At 39.4% G+C, this 22,688-nt stretch overlaps 1 long non-coding RNA gene across 4 annotated transcripts in view; it reads left to right on the top strand.

Annotated features, from left to right (window-relative positions):
• The window catches only part of LOC140628152 (uncharacterized), a 365,765-nt gene that overhangs the window by 149,381 nt on the left and 193,696 nt on the right, over positions 1 to 22,688 (top strand). For all 4 annotated transcript variants that reach the window (XR_012026535.1, XR_012026537.1, XR_012026534.1 and 1 more), the window contains exon 3: positions 14,677 to 14,779. This is a non-coding gene — a long non-coding RNA (uncharacterized lncRNA). The remainder of the gene's footprint in view (positions 1 to 14,676; positions 14,780 to 22,688) is intronic.

Genomic DNA, 22,688 nt, shown 5'->3' with positions numbered 1-22,688 from the left:
GTCAGCTTTTTGAAAAGTGGTCTCATGACCACCTCCCTTGAGAATATACTGAGTTATGTATGAAATTAGCAGCTCCACGTGAGTTCAAATCTCAATAGGAGAATCCCTGAAGTGACCTGCTTTCTGGAGGGGGCCTCAGTGATTGTGATGCAGAGTGAAGTGTGAAGCCGCTATGCCTCCATTGTGAGATTTGCAATTGTTTCTAGGAGCCAATTTTTTTTTTTAGATTTTATTTATTCATTCATGAGAGACATGGAGAGAGAGAAAGAGGCAGAGACACAGGCAGGGGGAGAGGGAGAAGCAGGCTCCATGCAGGCAGCCCGATGTGGGACTTGATCCCGGGTCTCCAGGATCACACCCTGGGCTGAAGGCAGGCGCTAAACCACTGAGCCACCCGGGATGCCCCAATTTCTTTGTATATATACACACACACACACACACACACACAAACACACACACGGATATATGTGTGTATGTATCCTATATTGAAAAGCCTAAGAAGTGGCTGTTGAGGCAGTTAGCAATCCTATGACCCTAACGTGATGCCACTGGCATCCTGCCTTCCACGGTACTGTGGTTAGAGAACCATAGACAAGTCTGAACCCAAGGGACCCCATTGTGAGATTTGTGATTGATTTAAGGAGCAAATTTAAAATTAATCATTGATGGTGAAATTTCTGTGCCCGCTTAAAGTGATTCTCTCCATTTGTACTTATTATCTTTATCATCACTTTGCATCTCTCTTTTTTGTAAGTTTATTTAAGTAATCTCTACACCCAACATGGAGCTTGAACTCACAACCCTGAGATCAAGAGTCGCACTGAGTTCAGTTCTCCTGACTGAGCCAGCCAGGTGCCCTTAACTTGGCATATCTCATAATATATCTCATAAATTTTCCTTCTAGGAGAAAACAGTGGAAAACTTGTTATTAAATGAAATCTCATTGGTGTCCTTTTATAGGCCTGAGAAAAGGCTCTGATTTCCTAACTTCTAGCTGAGTATTTTATCCATTAGACCACTGCTTGCTAGTCAAATTTCCTTCTGAACTGAGAGTTAGGAAACATTGCAGTGAGGTTGTTTTGCCATTTATGAAATGATAATTGAGTAGGGGCTCAGGGGAGGATTGTTGATCAGCCGGGGCCTTCATGGAGGTTGACAGACTTCCTCTAGTAGCAAATGCATGGTGGGATCCTTCCTAAATTCTGAACCAAGAGGGACCTTAGAGATCATCTAAGGTAGCGTCAACTATTCAGTTTACAGATGGGATAACTGAGCTCACCAGAGAGGGCTCAGTGACTTACTGGTAAGACTAATACCCCATAGCAGGTTCCAGTCCATTGTTCACTGTGCCTCCCTGAGATCTTTTAATTAATATGCTGATGATTGACTAAGGCTAGGAAACTTGTATTGTAAAGCCACTCTGGCATAGTGAGCATACTATCTTTACAGCGTTGTGTTTATTTGGGGGTAGTTGTTGGCCTTGTGCATTCAGGGAATACAGGTCACTCCTTACCATCACTGCACTGCAGCCACCAGCCAAACTGGACTACTCCAAGTTTCCTTTCTATCATCTCTGGCCTCAGGCCTTTTTAATCTTCATACCTTCCTCTCCCTTCCAAGTTGGGGTTAAATGCCTCTCCCCAAAGTTCTCAGTTTGGACTCATCAAGGAATTATCAGTTTGTGTCTTTTTGCCCCACTAGACTGTAAACCATGAAGTCTCATCCCATCGGAGTCTCTTCCCGGGGGGGGATGTATGCACATATCCATTACTTCACTTGTAGGTTAAAAAGACATTCAACATTATACCATACTTTTATACTTTTTAACAAAACAATTATTTTTGTCATAAAATTATACTGTGGGCAGGAAAGCTCGAAATAAAACTTTGCAGGAGCACTTTTATTCTAGGGGGCATTATATGTGCTTCCTCAAAGAAGTGTAGCACATCATAATAAATAATCAACATTCCTCCTCATTTGTAGGTACGATTGTAGTGTGTCAGGCATCATTGGCAAGCCCATAAGATCTGGGTTTAAGTTTTGACTTTCCCCATATGTGACTTTGAGCAAGTCAGCCCTTTTTTTCCTTTTGGTATATGAAATAAAGGAGTTAGTTATGTTAGATGGTCTTTAAGGTCTCCACGAGCTCTGGCACTTTCTGATCTGTGATTTAATTCAATAGACAGTGGTAGCGATTACCTTCTTTCTATGATACTTTCATTCTGATAACCTAATGTCTGACTAGCTGAGTCCCTGTGAGCCCCTTGGAACAAGGACTCCCAGGCTTAGCTCTCTCTTTTGGTTTCATCTTCCTCCACAGGTCAAGAATTAAAAAAACAAATTTGAATGCTTATGGGGCCTTTGACAGGCAAATGCCCCCTTATTCAGGCACTATTCTTTTTCAAAAATAATAAGTTGAGCAGTAGGCTGTTACACAGAGAGGAGTTCATAGACTCATTGGACTACGAGGGGGACCTGGAAAGCCACCCAGTTTACCTGCCCCAACTCTGGTGAGAACTAGAATGGAAACCATCCTGGATCCATGACTTACTGTCTTCATCTTAAACATCTTTTAGGAGAGTCCAAAGCCTTCTTCAGGAGCTACCAGGCAGGTCTTTCTGAAAACGAGCCCAGATTCCTCAAAAGATAGCCTGGTGTGCTGTTTTCTTTCTGTTGTTACCTAACTGCAAGCTAACTGGCTGTCCATCTCGGTGGAATAATCCTGCATTTTTTTAAAGCTTTGGTGTCCAAACCTTGGCTTTAGACATTTAAAGCAATCTAATTTTCTCATTCTCTTTCTCTCTCTCTCTCTCCCTCCCTCTCTTTCTTTTCCACCCTTTTGGTTGGATATAGTACCGTGTATTTCTATGATTCTCAACACTGCCAAAAAAGCCCCACATATGGCACATATTATATAGTATGTTTTATATTTACCCTCCTACCCCTAATAGTAATAGAGACTCTGGTTGCAAATTTCTCATTCTTCTTGAAATCCCAGGCTTTCTTGACACCAGTACCCAATTTTGTGTTTAAGTGTGAATATCTTAAATATCTTAAATTGGAAGCTTATGGGAAAGTTGGGGGAAATGTTAGATCGTTAAGAAAATCATGTGCTGCACCACGTGGGAGCCTCTTAAATACAACTTTGGTGGTCATGACCCTGGCCAGAAGGGGAAGCCTGTGATGTCACCCCTTCCCCGAGTCCCAGTTTCACGGATAGTATCTCTGAATGGAATTGTCTGAGGGAGATTGTTCCTTGTGAAAAGTTCACATGATGGAGTTTGAAGAGCTTGTTTCACTCAGAGCCCAGCAGGACAGAGTGGTTTGGAATGCAGCATTCAGAGTGTTCTGTTTGGCTGAAAGCTGTCACAGGGAACAAGTACTTAGCAAACAGCATGAACAAGGATTTGAACTAGAAAACGAGAAGGGCCTTGACAACATTGTAACAGTGGCTTGTCTCCTCAAAAACTGCTCAGTCGTACACAAGGTGATAAAGAAGACTAAAAAAATACATAAATACATTGGGGTCTCATTCAAAACAACCCAGTATAAGAGTGTCCTAATATGGGTAAAGTTTGAACAGAGGTTGCCGGGTCACTGTGACCATCTCCACTTTACTATATCTGATTGGATTTTTTACCTCTTTTAAGGCAATAGCCTCAGACTAAGTCTGTGCCTACAGGATGTCCACACAACCTGTTGAAAAATAGATCGATCAATCAACTGCTTAGTCTGTTTTCACAATGCCAAATGCCTGGGTCGAATGTTCTTCTTTTTATATTTAACTGAATTAACTAAATAGACTTGTTGATAGTGGTCTTGGCTTTTCATGTTTTAAGTGGAATTTGTGTAATTTAACAGGGCTGCTCTTTCAGTATTTACATTCCCTTTGATTAAAAATCGGTTCTTCCTAGATCTTTTTTTTTTTGAGGTATAATTGACAAGTACAAATGAAAGATATTTAAAGCGTACAAGGTAATGATTTGATGTACTTACACATTGTAAATGCCTCCCGCCCTCCCCTGCCAACTCTTTAATAACCAGTTCTTCCTATTTCTTAAAATCTCTTTTTAGTACTCTAATTTCAGGTGCTGTCTGGTGCTTAAATCTTTGTGTATGATAAAATGTAGCTACCACAGGTGTGTGCAATAGTCGAAGGGTCTGTTATGATGCTATCTCCAGGGGCAATGCCACAGGAGCCCTCCTGCTTAAGGTGAAACATGGATAGAAGGACAGTATTTATTTCAGTGAGGGTTAAATTTATACCTCATTCCCCCCCCTGTAACGGCTAGTGCTCTAGCAGGGATCCTGTAGTTGTTATATAAAGGGCCAAGAGAACACAGTATCCACCCTCAATACATGTTAATAGACTCAGTGGAGAGCTTTAGCGTTGTGTATGGACATACCCTGGTTCATTGACTTCAGTTTAAAAAGAGATCAAATCCAATTAGACAACCTCTTCCAAATTCAATTCACTTCAACAAACATTGTTAAGATGCAAGGCACTGTGCTACCTCATGCAAAGCATTTGGATTTTATTTTACCTTTTCGGTTTGTTGTGGCATCATGTCAGCACAAGTCAAGTTGGTAAGTATTGAGGTTTTGTTCAGAAAACTCCAAGAATGCCTTTTCTCATTATGACTCCTGAAAATTATAGAATTGAAAGGCCTTCATCTGGTACTCCTATTTCTTGCTTGGATGCAGACTCAGGTACTTCAGAGATGAAGACATAATGTTGTATCAGTGCTTTAGCCCTTTAGTTTTTGGGGTCCTGTTGGTCTCAAGAAGAGTTAATGGATGTGCTAATTATTAGTATTTAGGTTGTTTTAATGATAGATTCTTTTCTGGAGGGTGGTTTCCAATTTTAGTGCTATTCAATGGAAACATAATGCAAGCCATGGGGCACCTGAGTGGCTCAGTTGGTTAAGGGTCCAACTCTTGATTTTGGCTCAGGTCATGATCTCAGGGTCCTGGGATGGAGCCCCTTGTCAGGCTCCCTGCTCAGAGGGCAGTCTGAAGATTCTCTCCCTCTGCCTTTACCCCCCACTTTCTGTCTCTCAAATAAATAAATCTTTAAAAAAAATAAGGGCAGCCCCGGTGGCGCAGCGGTTTGGCGCTGCCTGCAGCCTGGGGTGTGATCCTGGAGACCCGGGATCGAGTCCCACATCGGGCTCCCTGTGTGGAGCCTGCTTCTCCCTCTGCCTGTGTCTCTGCCTCTCTCTCTCTGTGTCTATGACTAAATAAATAAAATCTTTAAAAAAAAATAAAAAAATAAAAAAAATAAGTAATGCAAGCCACACGTGTAATTCTAAATTTTCTAGTAGCCACATTGAACAAGTAAAAAGAAAAAGGTGAATTGATTTTAATAATGTATTTTATTTAACCTAGTATATCCAAAATATTTTCATTGTAACATGCAATCAATATAAAAATTACTGATGAGATACTTTATACTGTTTTTTAAAACTTGTTCTATGTCTTGGAAATTTTATGTGTTTGTATTTATTGTGTACCTTGAGTCAGTCTTGGCACATTTCATGTGCTCAGTAAAGTACATGTGGCTAGTGACTCCTGTATTGGAAAACACTGTCCTAAATGGCCCTAGCCTCCAAATGGGATGGAACTTATGATAACTCAAGCACACTGACTTCCCTTGAGGGATTCAACAACCATACTCAGCTCCATCCAGAATGTGAATTCCTATTGTCAGATCTGGGATCATCAACTACTTTGCTTCATGAACAGTAATTGTGATTTTTATGTTAAGTACTATTTTTTCCATTTTTTCAAAATATGCCTACAGTTACCTCTTACTCCGTGGACTTGTTTCCTAAATTACAGGACTCAAAAAGAAGGGAACCCCTTAAAGGTTGAAATAGTTTTATAGCACAGAAAAAAGGAAATACTTCTCTTAACAGTGAACGTATGATTCTCATTACCTTTGACGATCGGCAGTACTTAATTGAGCAACTACCATATGTAAGGCAATGTGCTAGATGCTGTGAAAGATATATAATGATGACCAATACATGGTTCCTGGGACGCCCGGGTGTCTCAGCAGTTGAGTGCCTGCCTTTTAGCCCAGGGCGTGATCCTGGAGTCCCAGGATGAGTCCCACATGGGGCTCCCTGCATGGGACCTGCTGCTCTCTCTGCCTGTGTCTCTGCCTCTCTCTGTGTCTCTCTCTCTTCTTTTTTTTTAAAGATTTTATTTATTTATTCATGAGAGACACACACACACAGAGAGAGAGAGAGAGGCAGAGACACAGGCAGAGGGAGAAGCAGGCTCCATGCAGGGAGCCCGATGTGGGACTTGATCCCAGGACTCCAGGATCACACCCTGGGCCAAAGGCAGGCACTAAACCGCCGAGCCACCCAAGGATTCCCCTCTGTGTGTCTCTCTTGAATAAATAAATAAAATCTTTTTTTAAAAAAAAAGACATGGCTCCTGACCTCAGGAGCTTAGATTATACTCTTGTGGGTGAGGCAGTACACAAGAATATGAATATATATGCATGTGGGCACATGCACATGTGTGCGCATGCATCGTGCGCGCACAGACACTCCAAGATAAACCTTTTAGTGAGTGCCATACGGGTGGCATACCACTTGTATTAGGGGCACACACTAGAGAAAGTTTAATTCCAACTGAAGAGATGTAGGAGCTGGTTATGGAAGAGGTTAACTGAACTGAGCCTTAAAGGATCAAATGTTTTCAAGTCAGTTAATCTAATGAATTACTCTCAACATATTATACAGAATTAAATTTGAAATCGATCCTAACAGAGTTGAAGTTCACTGATCACCTGGGGATTTTCTGCACTGAGTCAGTCTCAGGGAAATTATTTTCCACCTTCATGATGTGCCCCATGGTTGCCAGTGTCAGAGACTCCACACAGGCTAAGTTAGCTCTGACTGAACATGGCTTTTCTGGCGTTCCCTGACTACGTTGATTTCCTTTTCAAGCCAGGGCTCCAACCATAGGCTATTTGATTAAAATTATGTACTTTGAGGTTAGACTTTCCTGTTATATAGCTACTGGTTTTCATTTCCATCATTGGCTTTGGAAGGGGGAGTAGGAAACATTTAATTAATTGTTATGATGAATTATCAGCTTTATTTGTTGAGCATTTTACAGTTTACCAAGTGTTTTTGCATAGATAGTAACACTTGATTCTTATGGTTTCTTTATCTGACACCAGTACAGGTAAGGAAACTGAGGCCGAGAAAGGTATCCTGGTTTGACCACAGTCTTTTGGCTAGTAAGTGCTGGAGATGAATTCAGCCATGGTCTTCTGACTTCCTGGCCAGGGTCCTTACTTTGCCTTTTCCCTTTCCCTAAGTCCTATCCTTCAAGTGCTGAGAGATAAGAATATGTAGGCTGGCTCTCTTTTAAGAAACTTAATGAACAAAAAAAAAAAAGAAAAGAAATTTAACGAACAAAAATCCAACCACTAACAATAGATAAATTAGGGGTTATTCACACTGCAAAACAATTATCCCATTGGTTCAAAAAGTGAGCTCCTCTGGAGGGGTTACCATACAATTTCATTTACAAAAATATCTTATGGGGATGCCTGGGTGGCTCAGCGGTTTGGCGCCTGCCTTTGGCTCAGGGCGTGATCCTGGGGTCCCGGGATCAAGTCCCACGTCGGACTCCCTACATGGAGCCTGTTTCTCCATCTGCCTGTGTCTCTGACTCTCTCTCTTTCTGTGTCTCTCATGAATAAATAAACAAAACCTTAAAAAAAAAACCCAAAATATCTTATGCTCGATAGCTAAGGAGGGCATTTCTTAGGTGAAGTAAAGTATACATAGCCCCATGGAGCACGTAGTTCTTGAAGCTGACAAGAGTATTTTCTTCATGTCAGTTTTCTATTTCCAGAAATGTGTTCTAAAACCTTTGAAATCAGTGCAGAATTTCAAATTGAGGAGTTTTTTTCTTTTTTTTCCTAGGAAAATACTCTTTTTCATACTCGTCAAGTTTCCCAGGATGGAACGTGTTTTATTTTCCCAACTGTAAAGTAAAAAGTAAAAACCGTTGCTCTGTCTTTAGGAAATTTCACTTCTAGCTCCTTGTTTTGGTGAAACTCCTTCTAGTTCTGTTTTCAGTGGTGTTCTGAAGAATCATCAGCCTTAACAATGGTGTGGAAGAATCAGATCTGACATACAATGCAACCAATTAACAAGAAAACCCTAGAAACAGCAAAACCTACTGGCATGGGTCACAACCTTATATATTCCGTATCTTATTACCATTTGATATACATCGAGATGAGGCAAATAAGCAATTTTAATGGGAGAGAAATGAAACTTCGGCTGCATTAACTATTGACCTATAACATAACAAGAAATGTTATTCATTTTCTTCAAAACTGCAATGTTAATGTATGGTTTTCATTGGAAAATAAAGATCAGCAGATAACTACGAAAATTAGGGGAAGAGATGTACTATTAAAATGCTATGTGATTGGATTTCACTAAATGCAGTATGGTTACCTAAAAAGAACCTTCTTCTTAATTGAAAGCATTTTCAAATGATAAAAGGTAGAGTGCTGAGTAAATAATTCTGGGAAGTTTCTGTTCTGACACATAGAGGGTTTATGTGCTATTTGACCTCTTATTAGCATTCCCTAGCAAAATCCACCTCCCATATTTGGAATTCCTGGAAAGGTTTTAACTGAAATTATAGTATTTTTCTGCCCAAGAAAAGAAAGCAACATGTTTAACACAGAAGGGACTGTGGATGTAAGTTAGACTAAGTCCCAGGGATGTACCCTGTGATAACATGATTCACCTCCACTTTGATTCACATATTTATTGCTGGAAAAATTTCATATAAACTGAAAATTGTACACCAAATTTTGCTGGGGAAGGAACACTGAACCAGGAGTTGGGAGACTAGGTTGTCAATCCTAACTTGCTCTGTCTTCTCTGGGCTTTAGTTTCCTCATGTGTAAAATGAGGGGAAGCACTATCTTTCTTTTTTTCTCTCTAGCTTTATTGAGGTATAATTGACAAATAAAATTGTAAGATATTTAAAGCGTACAACCTGATGATTGTATATACTGTGAAAGGGTTATGTATATACTGTGAAAGGGTTCCCCCCACCTCATCGAGTTAATTAACACATCCATTACCTCACTTATGTGCCTTTATTTTTTATGCTGAGAACATTTAAGTTCTACTGTCTTAGGTAATTTCAATTATACAATATGATGTTATCAACTCTAGTCGCCGCATGTTATCAACTGTTGTCACAGTGTACAACCTCTTTTTTATTTTTTAATTAATTAATTAATTTTTAAAGATTTTATTTATTTATTCCTGAAAGACACACAGAGAGAGGCAGAGGCACAGGCAGAGGGAGAAGCAGGCTCCATGCAGGGGAGCCCGATGTGGGACTCGATCCCAGGTCTCCGGGATCATGCCCTGAGCCAAAGACAGACTCTCAACCACTGAGCCACCCAGTGTCCCTACAACCTCTTTTTTAAGCTCTAAATTCTACCTCTTCTTTGCTTCCATGCTACTACATGCAATACACTACTTATTCCTTGGTCATGTGATGAACAATCCTTCAGGTTCACAATTGGAGTAAAAATGCTGCTTTGGAGAAACTTGCCATAGTAACTAAATTTCCATTGAGAAAACAGAATCATGAAAGGGCAACATTTCCTATGTAGTCTTATCCCCCAGATGCCCTTGGACTATATGGCACTTGCATATATTAGTGATGCAAATCTGGGAGAAGAACAAGACCAAGATGTTATGACCAAGACACTCAATTTGCATTGGAATGTCCCATGCAAACAGCACATCAGAACTCATGAAGTGGCATTTGGCTTGAACTCTTGGAAGGCATGCCAATCTACAAAGAATCCAAACGGCAAATGTTGGGATGAGAGCGGTCCATTGTTCTTCTCTAAATGCAACTTGATACTGAATCTGAAGAGATTGGAAAAAAGTATGAATTTGATCATTTAACTAAAGTCATTTCCTCTCTGTGGGCACCAGTGACCTCATCTATAATACAAGGGCATAAAACTTGGACATAGACCTTCCAACTCTAACATTCTGTCTTTCTGTTTGATTTTTTTTTTTTTTTTACAGGAGTGGGTTTAACACTTGTGTTGGAGGGAAACGAGAAAGCAACTTCTGAGTTGAGAGAGAGTTCTGAAAGAATCAAAGGTTCGAAGATAGACTTCACTGCATTTCCAGTTTTGTCCACTGTTTGTTGCCGTTTTTCTCTCAGGTTAAAGGACTAACAAAAGATACTATATGTCCCTGTGTGTTAGTGGGGTATTAAGCCAGTAATGAGAAAAGTGAGTTCTGGCTTTTGGACTCCTGTCTCCATCTCTGTCTTCCTTTTCTGGCCTCTGGTCATCTCATTGCCATCTTGCAAAGCTGCTGCAAGGATCAAATACATTATCATGTCTCCTAAACTCTTGCTGTTCAGAGAGAGGGCAGGGTGCTAGTGACATGAGGGCAAAGTGAATGCTGCATTACCAATTTTATTTATTTAACTTAACAAAAACTTATATAAAGCTAATTTTTGCCAGGTATTCTTCTAAGAGTTACAAATATTAACTCACTTAATTTTTATAACATGGATTTTAAATTAGGACCTAATACCATCCCCTATTTTTACAGAGGAGGAAATCGAGGCACAGAGAGGTTAACTATATTGGCCTAAGGTCACACAGCTGGTAACAGCAGAAATTAAAACCCAAGCAGTGTGGGGCATCTGGCTGGCTCAGTTGGTGGAGCCTGTGATTCTTGATCTTGAGGTCATGAGTTCGAGACCCATGTTGAAGGTAGCGATTACTTTAAAAAACTAAAAACTTTAAAAGCAAAACAAAACTAAAATCTAAGCAGTCTGGCTCCACAATCTATGCTTTGAACCTCTATGCTCATGGGATACCAAGTTGTCTGGTATAATTTCTCCATGTGCCTAACTCTGAAAGTGCAGTAGGTTTTGTGAATAACCTGCAGGCCTCAGCAATTGGACAGCCCCATGGCCTTCCCAGTCCTGACAACCTGATTTAGACCTAGATCCCAGGAATGTTACATTTCCCCAGTCCTGGGTTTACCACGGTCATACTCTTTCCACCCTTCACACACTGGGATTTTGTGTTCTCTGAGCTCTGTCCTATAGGTTTTCCTAAGTTCTCAGACTATCTACAGAATAGCAGATGTTCCTGTAAGCCTGTTGGTTTATTCAAATAGCCAGTAAATTGAATGAGGAAAGACAGTCACGTCAATAATAGCTTTTGTTTATTGAACAATTACTATGTGCTCGTGCACTGAGATAAACTCTTTGCATGCGTTATCTCATAATCCTCCCATTAAACTTATGAGATGGCTTCTGTTATTAACCTCATTTTACAGATGGAAAAAAGCAAAGCTCACACAGGCTGAGTAGCTAGCCCAAGGTCACACTTTTAAGTACCCGGTAGAGCCAGAATTTTGAATTGGGCCTTATCTGACCCAAAGCTCTTGGGTTTAGCAATTACTTTATACTGCCTCTATCATTTTTCTAGGACTATCCAGCCAATTCCACATGTACATTCTCCAGCTGTTTGTCCATGTGATTATTGATATGCTCCATTTTGCCTTATCGGGTCACAATTTTAATACAAGGATACCATTCTCCTATAATATCACAAACTGTTTTGGGATTATAAGGGAGTATTTGCCTTGGCCATAACTGGGCACCCTGTGTAATGGATCTTCACAAGGGTCACCTTGTCTTAGAGAAGTTATGAAAAGAGACCGTGAGAGGATTTAACTAGGCCAAGGGGATGAGGACATGCCACATATACTCCTGTGGATTTTTTGAAGGGGAAACTTGGGTCTGCTGTTGCAGTGGACCTGGATAGAAAGGGAATAAGAATGTCATGAATAAAATATAGGAATTGTTATTATAACAGATGGAAACATCTCTTGGGCTTGTGATTATACAATATTCTCCCCTTTTTTTCCTGTTTGGAGACTAAATGATTGCTGTTCTCAAATGCGGTTTGGTTTGAAAGCAACTGAGACGATAGATACTAAAGCTATGGATGATGCTAAAATTATCCATACAAGAAGGCTAAATTAACCAAACCATACTTTAAACCCCATTTGACTTTATTAATCTTTGCAACTCAAGTGACACTCCCAATCAGAAGGGATTCTCTGTGCCTTGGGTCTGACTCTAATTGCCAGTTAATAAAAATTCCAGTGTATCCTTAATCAGCCAATTAACTGACCTAACAATTATAATAGGGAGAGAAGGCGGGAGGGGTCGAGACTGGGAATAACAAGATACGCCAAGGTGGAGTAGAATTCTTCAGAGGTTAATGGTGGACACTCTTTAAAGTAAAAGGATTTTCTTCTACCTTGATAGGTTCCTGTTTTTCTTTCCTTTCTGTCTTCCCTGATGTTTGTAATTGTTGGAACTCCTAATTGGCTGATTAGCTAATTACGAGAAGGGGTGGAGAATGGCTTAAAGATGTATAGAGTGTGTATTTTTTTTTAAAAAACATGGTTCTTTATTCTCTGAAAAAATATTTATCTGAAAATAGTTCACTGCAGTTCATTATTATATGAAATTTAGAGCATCTTTTTAACTGTCACAGTTGCCTCCTAATTTATAAATCCCATAACCTTAACATGTAAAATGAGATTGAAATATAAGATAAAATATCTGACACTCGGAAGCCAGTTTATTTTTTTACTTGAACATATGCGTCTTCACAAAAATTTTAAATAATGGTAAAACAGAAACTGTCGTAATTCAAATACTATAATATTGGGGCAGAATTATGCTTTTATTTGTACGCTGAAAATTGTAGTACATCAGGAGTCCTGCAAAAAGTGTACAGGTAGGTAAAATGCTCTTCTAAATTATCATTTACCATTTTACAAATATTCTCAGAAGTTGATAAGAAAAACAGTTGAGGATAAAAAGAACCAATTTTGCTCCAAGAAACTCTCAGTTGCTGGGGTTTTCCTTGGCAGATGCAAGCACATTGTTTTTTATATATTTGCTGACGGTAAATTATGGAAAGCTGCCAGAGGAAGGAAGCTCAAGGTAGATCTGCTGAACCTGCTCAAGCCCCAATCCCAGAGTTGTAAAGCACTCTTTAAGATTTATGAATTATATGTAATAATTGAGTCCTTTTATCACTATCTGTCTAGACTTTTGTCACTGGGGTATGGAAAGAGAGCATTTTAGAATGGGAAGGAAACTTAGAGATCACCTACTTCTGCCTTCTGGTTGAACAGAAGAGGACTGAGTCCCAGAGAGGGGAAGAGACTTACCTAAGGTCTCAGGAAATGTTCTTGCTGAGCTGGGAGCAGGTCTCCAGATTCCCAGTCCTGTGTTGTTTCCTTTCTTTCTATTTTACCTTTAAAAAAAAAAAAAAAGATACAGAAGGCCAGGGGGCAAATGCCAACCTCCATATTCTGTTAGAGACTGTTATAATGCAAAATATGTTGCATTCCGAGGCTGGTTTCCTTCATATTTTAATCATTCCTCCATGGGCAACTCAGAAGGCATATGTCTTAGTTTTATTCTTCTGAGTCCCATCCCTCTTTCACTAATGCATTATTAACATGTCTTCTTCCTGTCCTGAAATGTTCTCAGGGGGAATAACTGGATCCTGATTTTGGAGGTGGAAATGACTGTGGGATCTATTCCTTTTAGTCTGATGGCTAGGAAGTGCTGCCCTCTCAGTTCTCCCAAGATCCTGCCTAAAAGGATTGTTCAAAAATAGTTCTCTTAGGCTGTTGTTAGAAATTCCACTCGGCCCTGCAATGTATAGGTATCTTGATTTTTCTGTGTCTTTTCTGTTCAGAGGGAGAGGGTGTTTGTTTTTTTGTATTCTCAGCTTTTCGTTGTGTTTTGTTTTCAATCTTTAGGCTTTAAAATTTATTTGTGTAGAGACTTCTCTTATTTTTCTTACTGAGGGCTAGTTTCCCTTGAGCTTGTAAATTGCTTGTAAATCAAGATCTGATTAGGAAGTAATATATTCATCTGTAACTCCTGCATAAAAGTTATTCAAGTATTGTGACAAAATAAGTGTTGTTTACTTTATACATTTTCTGCAAATTCTAAAGATTTCGTCTAACTTAAAGGCTCTCATGGAATCTCGGGGATTGTGGCTTGCCCACTGAGAGTATAAAGGCTTGCTAAATTAAGTTGATTTGCCTGTGAAAGAAATGCTTCCATTATTCATGTCAGAAGCCTGTCACATCAAATTGAGGGAGTAGAGAAAACCCTTTTTTATCAACATTTAGAACCAAGAAAAACCAACCATTGAGGGCCTGAATTTCAATTGGGGAAAAAGTCAGGCTGAAAGCAGGGTTCAAAAAAAAAAAAAAAAAAAAAAAAAGAAAGAAAAAAAGGGCTGGGTATTTGTCTAATGTTGAAAATCAGTAGAGGAGATTGATTTAACTTTGGCCGAAACTTTTTATATAGACAGACAGAATGAAACTTCTTAAAGCAGCAAGTAGTACATACAATCTTGGTGTCTTTCATGTGTAAACTTGTCAAAAGTAGTTAAGCTAATTCAAATTTAAATCTCCTTGAATTCCTATTCTTGGACACTTAATTTGTTTATTTTAAAGGATTTAGGAATGCATTTCTTGGGGGTTACTTTTCAAACGTCGATGAATGTATTTTGTTTTTCAGGGTTCAAGATGATAGGCTCTGGTGTGTGATTAGAAGTTATATTAATAAGAGAAGGAAGACAGGCTGGTCAAGGACCAGCCCCCCCCGCCCTTGTTTGTATCAGGTATGTGGGCATTTGTCTCCCTGTGGATGTATTGTATACATGCACACGCACGCGCACACACACACACACACACACACACACACACACACCTAACTTCAAATGAAAAACAGGTCATTAAGAGAATAACAGAACTTGGAACAGTAAGGGGAGGACCATTTCCCAAGACAAAATATCCTCATGCAATTTTAGTTTAGGAGGATTCTCTCGTGTTTGCCAGGATAGTTGACTTTGTTAAATTTTAAGTATTTGAAAGACAATTATAACATAGGAAAAATTATTTATTTATGTGATGAAATCTGATTCTCACTTTTTTTTTGCAATATTTGATTTCTGTTAGCCTATGCATTTCAAGTGGTTGCATGCCCCAGTGAAGTCAATCACAAGAACAAAGTTTCTTACTTTTGTGGAATTAATCCTTACCAGCCCTCCTTTACCTTGAATATGTCTCCACCATTATTATCCAAGTGATACTCTTCTAATAGCAATTTTTATCTGATTTACAAAAAACATCTTTTGGGCTACTGAAAAATGTTGAACATCATTTTCTGTATTTCTTAGATACATTTTTGCAGCTTTTAACCTAAATTTCGCACCAAGAAAATTGCTCCAAGAATAAAAAATAGGGCAGTTTAAACTGTTTGAAGGGATTCCTGCTTCCCGCCACCCCCCTTCTTAAAAAATGAGGCCTGAAATCCTGTTAACGAAGAGGACTGAATCTTTTTCTCTTTTTTTTTTTTTTTGGTGGGAGGTTCGGCAGCACTTCAATCCTAAATTGAATTTTATGCTTAATTGATATTTGTGTCTAGTGGAAATAAGAGTTGGTTTGTGGTGCTCCCGTACAAAAGTAATTACTTCTCCGATTGACTGCAAATATGTGCAGGTTGTAGATGGGGGGGCAATGAATGAAATAGAGAGGCAATTGTACTGTGGAGGGCTGGAGAAGACAAGGATTAATGGTGAGCAGAATTGTAGTTTGGTGTTCTTTCAGGAACGTTACAATCTCTCTGAGAGTGAATGCAGCTAACGAGGAACCTATGGGGCAGAGGGCTGGAATGGGGTGGAGGCGGGGTGTGTGGGGGGTTGTGAACTGGTAAAAACAGAGAACCATGTCAAAGGAGGAATTGAATGTCTAACTTATGTGTATTTACAAAAGTACAAAACAAACAAAATAACAACAACAAAAAAAAAACCTTTCTAATTTGACCTGTGCTTTTTTTAGATCACGAAACCACCAGAGGTCATTGCCTATTGTGCAAAAAAACCAGCCCCTACTGGCTGGCTGTTTCCAACCATCAGAATATAGATTATTGTCTGGTGAAGCAATCGAAATGGGTATGCAACAGGCACTGAGGATGGCCCTAGTGAACTCCTCAAGTTTTACATTGGATTTTCCTCTCAGGAGAGGTTATCGTTTTTTAGGCAATTTGCAAATGCTGAGAGTGTTGGTTTTTTTTAATGAATGCAATTTGAAATATGTAGAATCAGGAAATGATGGCTTGTTAGAACTGGGAGATGTTTAGGAGTTGGATAGAGTTAACCAAGTCTTACAGATGAGAAAACTGGAACCTCGAGGGGAAAAGGAACACAGTTAGCATCAGAACCTTGTTTTTTTCATCCCCAGGTTAATGAAATTCTCACTAGTTTACGCAGGACTAACAGGTGCAGTTTTCCTCCACTTGCCCAAAAATACTGAGATGGACCATGTTAAATAGAATTTAAAGACCTCTGCAACTCCTAATCCCAGAGATAGCCATTTACAGCTAAGTGTATTTCTTCTGCATTCCTCTCCCCTAATACAAATATAAGCATCATTATTTTACCTTGGGTTTTTCACATTTTCATGCTTGTTTCATATATATATATATATATATTATATATAATGCATAATATTTTTCTCCTCGTGATCCAGGAGATCTTCCAATGTATATTACTTTTAGTCAATATGATTATAATAATTAATACAGATACATTATCAAAGCACATGGACATTGCAAAAAAAAAAAAAAAACCCTGCAAAATCACATGCAACAGAAAATGAAACTCTCTCCACCTTCCCCAACTTTATAACCCTATTCCACTAAATTCCCACTAATAGCTAGTGTATACCCTTCAAGCTCTAATCACAAAGTGCCCACATTTAAAATTTATTATAGATAGGGGATCCCGGGGTGGCTCAGCGGTTTAGCACCTGCCTTTGGCCCAGGGTGTGATCCTGGAGTCCCGGGATCGAGTCCCACATCGGACTCCCTGCATGGAGCCTGCTTCTCTCTCTGCCTGTGTCTCTGCCTCTCTCTCTCTCTCTCTCTCTCTCTGTGTCTCTCATGAATAAATAAACTCTTAAAAAATTATTATAAATAGGGATCAGACTTTGCACAGAACTCTGTAATTTTATTTTTTCACTCCATAACATCTTGTGAACTTTTTTTATGTGAGCACAAATAAATCCACCTTACCTTTTTAAGGGTTACATAAAATTGAATTGTATTGATTCTGATGAAATTGAGTATCCTTTTTTTTTTTTTTTTTATTGGTGTTCAATTTACTAACATACAGAATAATACCCAGTGCCCGTCACCCATTCACTCCCACCCCCCGCCCTCCTCCCCTTCTACCACCCCTAGTTCGTTTCCCAGAGTTAGCAGTCTTTACGTTCTGTCTCCCTTTCTGATATTTCCCACACATTTCTTCTCCCTTCCCTTATATTCCCTTTCACTATTATTTATATTCCCCAAATGAATGAGAACATATAATGTTTGTCCTTCTCCGACTGACTTACTTCACTCAGCATAATACCCTCCAGTTCCATCCACGTTGAAGCAAATGGTGGGTATTTGTCATTTCTAATAGCTGAGTAATATTCCATTGTATACATAAACCACATCTTCTTTATCCATTCATCTTTCGTTGGACACCGAGGCTCCTTCCACAGTTTGGCTATAGTGGCCATTGCTGCTAGAAACATCGGGGTGCAGGTGTCCCGGCGTTTCATTGCATTTGTATCTTTGGGGTAAATCCCCAACAGTGCAATTGCTGGGTCGTAGGGCAGGTATATTTTTAACTGTTTGAGGAACCTCCACACAGTTTTCCAGAGTGGCTGCACCAGTTCACATTCCCACCAACAGTGTAAGAGGGTTCCCTTTTCTCCGCATCCTCTCCAACATTTGTTGTTTCCTGCCTTGTTAATGTTCCCCATTCTCACTGGTGTGAGGTGGTATCTCATTGTAGTTTTGATTTGTATTTCCCTGATGGCAAGTGATGCAGAGCATTTTCTCATATGCATGTTGGCCATGTCTATGTCTTCCTCTGTGAGATTTCTGTTCATGTCTTTTGCCCATTTCATGATTGGATTGTTTGTTTCTTTGGTGTTGAGTTTAATAAGTTCTTTATAGATCTTGGAAACTAGCCCTTTATCTGATATGTCATTTGCAAATATCTTCTCCCATTCTGTAGGTTGTCTTTGAGTTTTGTTGACTGTATCCTTTGCTGTGCAAAAGCTTCTTATCTTGATGAAGTCCCAATAGTTCATTTTTGCTTTTGTTTCTTTTGCCTTCGTGGATGTATCTTGCAAGAAGTTACTCTGGCCGAGTTCAAAAAGGGTGTTGCCTGTGTTCTTCTCTAGGATTTTGATGGAATCTTGTCTCACATTTAGATCTTTCATCCATTTTGAGTTTATCTTTGTGTATGGTGCAAGAGAGTGGTCTAGTTTCATTCTTCTGCATGTGGATGTCCAATTTTCCCAGCACCATTTATTGAAGAGACTGTCTTTCTTCCAATGGATAGTCTTTCCTCCTTTATCGAATATTAGTTGCCCATAAAGTTCAGGGTCCACTTCTGGATTCTCTATTCTGTTCCACTGATCTATGTGTCTGTTTTTGTGCCAGTACCACACTGTCTTGATGACCACAGCTTTGTAGTACAACCTGAAATCTGGCATTGTGATGCCCCCAGATATGGTTTTCTTTTTTAAAATTCCCCTGGCTATTCGGGGTCTTTTCTGATTCCACACAAATCTTAAAATAATTTGTTCTAACTCTCTGAAGAAAGTCCATGGTATTTTGATAGGGATTGCATTAAACGTGTATATTGCCCTGGGTAACATTGACATTTTCACAATGTTAATTCTGCCAATCCATGAGCATGGAATATTTTTCCATCTCTTTGTGTCTTCCTCAATTTCTTTCAGAAGTGTTCTATAGTTTTGAGGGTATAGATCCTTTACATCTTTGGTGAGGTTTATTCCTAGGTATCTTATGCTTTTGGGTGCAATTGTAAATGGGATTGACTCCTTAATTTCTCTTTCTTCAGTCTCATTGTTAGTGTATAGAAATGCCACTGACTTCTGGGCATTGATTTTGTATCCTGCCACGCTACCGAATTGCTGTATAAGTTCTAGCAATCTTGGGGTGGAGACTTTTGGGTTTTCTATGTAGAGTATCATGTCATCGGCGAAGAGAGAGAGTTTGACTTCTTCTTTGCCAATTTGAATGCCTTTAATGTCTTTTTGTTGTCTGATTGCTGAGGCTAGGACTTCCAGTACTATGTTGAATAGCAGTGGTGAGAGTGGACATCCCTGTCTTGTTCCTGATCTTAGGGGAAAGGCTCCCAGTGCTTCCCCATTGAGAATGATATTTGCTGTGGGCTTTTCATAGATGGCTTTTAAGATGTCGAGGAATGTTCCCTCTATCCCTACACTCTGAAGAGTTTTGATCAGGAATGGATGCTGTATTTTGTCAAATGCTTTCTCTGCATCCAATGAGAGGATCATATGGTTCTTGGTTTTTCTCTTGCTGATATGATGAATCACATTGATTGTTTTACGGGTGTTGAACCAGCCTTGTGTCCCAGGGATAAATCCTACTTGGTCATGGTGAATAATTTTCTTAATGTACTGTTGGATCCTATTGGCCAGTATCTTGTTGAGAATTTTTGCATCCATGTTCATCAGGGATATTGGTCTGTAATTCTCCTTTTTGGCGGGGTCTTTGTCTGGCTTTGGAATTAAGGTGATGCTGGCTTCATAGAACGAATTTGGAAGTACTCCATCTCTTTCTATCTTTCCAAACAGCTTTAGGAGAATAGGTATGATTTCTTCTTTAAACGTTTGATAAAATTCTCCTGGGAAGCCATCTGGCCCTGGACTCTTGTGTCTTGGGAGGTTTTTGATGACTGCTTCAATTTCCTCCCTGGTTATTGGCCTGTTCAGGTTTTCTATTTCTTCCTGTTCCAGTTTTGGTAGTTTGTGGCTTTCCAGGAATGCGTCCATTTCTTCTAGATTGCCTAATTTATTGGCGTATAGCTGTTCATAATATGTTTTTAAAATCGTTTGTATTTCCTTGGTGTTGGTAGTGATCTCTCCTTTCTCATTCATGATTTTATTAATTTGAGTCTTCTCTCTCTTCTTTTTAATAAGGCTGGCTAATGGTTTATCTATCTTATTAATTCTTTCAAAGGACCAACTCCTGGTTCTGTTGATCTGTTCCACAGTTCTTCTGGTCTCGATTTCGTTGAGTTCTGCTCGAATCTTTATTAACTCCCTTCTTCTCTTGGGTGTAGGATCTATTTGCTGTTTTTTCTCTAGCTCCTTTATGTGTAAGGTTAGCTTTTGTATTTGAGTTCTTTCCAGTTTTTGAATGGATGCTTGTATTGCGATGTATTTCCCCCTTAGGACTGCTTTTGCTGCATCCCAAAGATTTTGAACAGTTGTATCTTCATTCTCATTAGTTTCCATGAATCTTTTTAATTCTTCCTTAATTTCCTGGTTGACCCTTTTATCTTTTAGCAGGATGGTCCTTAACCTCCATGTGTTTGAGGTCCTTCCAAACTTCTTGTTGTGATTTAGTTCTAATTTCAAGGCATTATGGTCCGAGAATATGCAGGGGACAATCCCAATCTTTTGGTATCGGTTCAGACCCGATTTGTGACCCAATATGTGGTCTATTCTGGAGAAAGTTCCATGTGCGCTTGAGAAGAATGTGTATTCAGTTGAGTTTGGATGTAAAGTTCTGTAGATATCTGTGAAATCCATCTGGTCCAGTGTATCATTTAAAGCTCTCGTTTCTTTGGAGATGTTTTGCTTAGAAGACCTATCGAGTATAGAAAGAGCTAGATTGAAGTCACCAAGTATAAGTGTATTATTATCTAAGTATTTCTTCACTTTGCTTAATAATTGATTTATATATTTGGCAGCTCCCACATTCGGAGCATATATATTGAGGATTGTTAAGTCCTCTTGTTGAATAGATCCTTTAAGTATGATATAGTGTCCCTCTTCATCTCTCACTACAGTCTTTGGGGTAAATTTTAGTTTATCTGATATAAGGATGGCTACCCCTGCTTTCTTTTGAGGACCATTCGAATGGTAAATGGTTCTCCAACCTTTTATTTTCAGGCTGTAGGTGTCCTTCTGTCTAAAATGAGTCTCTTGTAGACAGCAAATAGATGGGTCCTGCTTTTTTATCCAGTCTGAAACCCTGCGCCTTTTGATGGGGTCATTAAGCCCGTTCACATTCAGAGTTACTATTGAGAGATATGAGTTTAGTGTCATCATGATATCTATTCAGTCTTTGTTTTTGTGGACTGTTCCACTGAACTTCTTCTTAAAGGGGAATTTTAAGAGGCCCCCTTAAAATTTCTTGCAGAGCTGGTTTGGAGGTCACATATTCTTTTAGTTGCTGCCTGTCTTGGAAGCTCTTTATCTCTCCTTCCATTTTGAATGAGAGCCTTGCTGGATAAAGTATTCTTGGCTGCATGTTCTTCTCATTTAGGACCCTGAATATATCCTGCCAGCCCTTTCTGGCCTGCCAGGTCTCTGTGGAGAGGTCTGCTGTTACCCTAATACTCCTCCCCATAAAAGTCAGGGATTTCTTGTCTCTTGCTGCTTTAAGGATCTTCTCCTTATCTTTGGAATTTGCAAGCTTCACAATTAAATGTCGAGGTGTTGAACGGTTTTTATTGATTTTAGGGGGGGATCTCTCTATTTCCTGGATCTGAATGCCTGTTTCCCTTCCCAGATTAGGAAAGTTTTCAGCTAGAATTTGTTCAAATACATATTCTGGCCCTCTGTCCCTTTCGGCGCCCTCGGGAACCCCAATTAAACGTAGGTTTTTCTTCCTCAGGCTGTCGTTTATTTCCCTTAATCTATCTTCATGGTCTTTTAATTGTTTGTCTCTTTTTTCCTCAGTTTCTCTCTTTGCTATCAACTTGTCTTCTAGGTCACTCACTCGTTCTTCCACCTCGTTAACCCTCGTCGTTAGGACTTCTAGTTTGGATTGCATCTCATTCAATTGATTTTTAATTTCTGCCTGATTAGCTCTAAATTCTGCAGTCATGAAGTCTCTTGAGTCCTTTATACTTTTTTCTAGAGCCACCAGTAGCTGTATAATAGTGCTTCTGAATTGGCTTTCTGACATTGAATTGTAATCCAGATTTTGTAACTCTGTGGGAGAGAGGACTGTTTCTGATTCTTTCTTTTGAGGTGAGGTTTTCCTTCTAGTCATTTTGCTCAGTGCAGAGTGGCCAAAAGCAAGTTGTATTGGGAAAAAGAGAAAAAGAGAGGAGAGAAAGAAGGAAAGAAAAGAGAAAGAGAAAAAAAAAGAAAAAAAAAGGGAAGAAAAAGAAAAAAAAATGAGAAAAAAAAAAAAGAAAAAGAGAAAGAAAAAGAAAGGAGAAAAAAAGGGGGTGGGGGAAGGAAACAAATCAAAAAGCAAAACAAAACAAAAACAAAAACAAAAACAAACAAACAAAAAAAGAACCACCGGGGAGTATCTTCTGATTCTGTGTACTTTAAGTCCCTTGGCTTCTCCTGGAAGTTGTCAGTCTAGCTGGTGTTCTGGGGGAGGGGCCTGTTGTGCTGATTTTCAGGTGTTAGCAGTTGGGGGAGCTGCTGTGCCCCTGCCTGGTGCGGGGCTCG

The sequence above is a fragment of the Canis lupus genome, chromosome X, assembly GCF_048164855.1.
Source record: "Canis lupus baileyi chromosome X, mCanLup2.hap1, whole genome shotgun sequence".
Lineage (NCBI taxonomy): Eukaryota > Metazoa > Chordata > Mammalia > Carnivora > Canidae > Canis > Canis lupus.
This window is presented reverse-complemented; position numbering and strand designations above follow the sequence as displayed.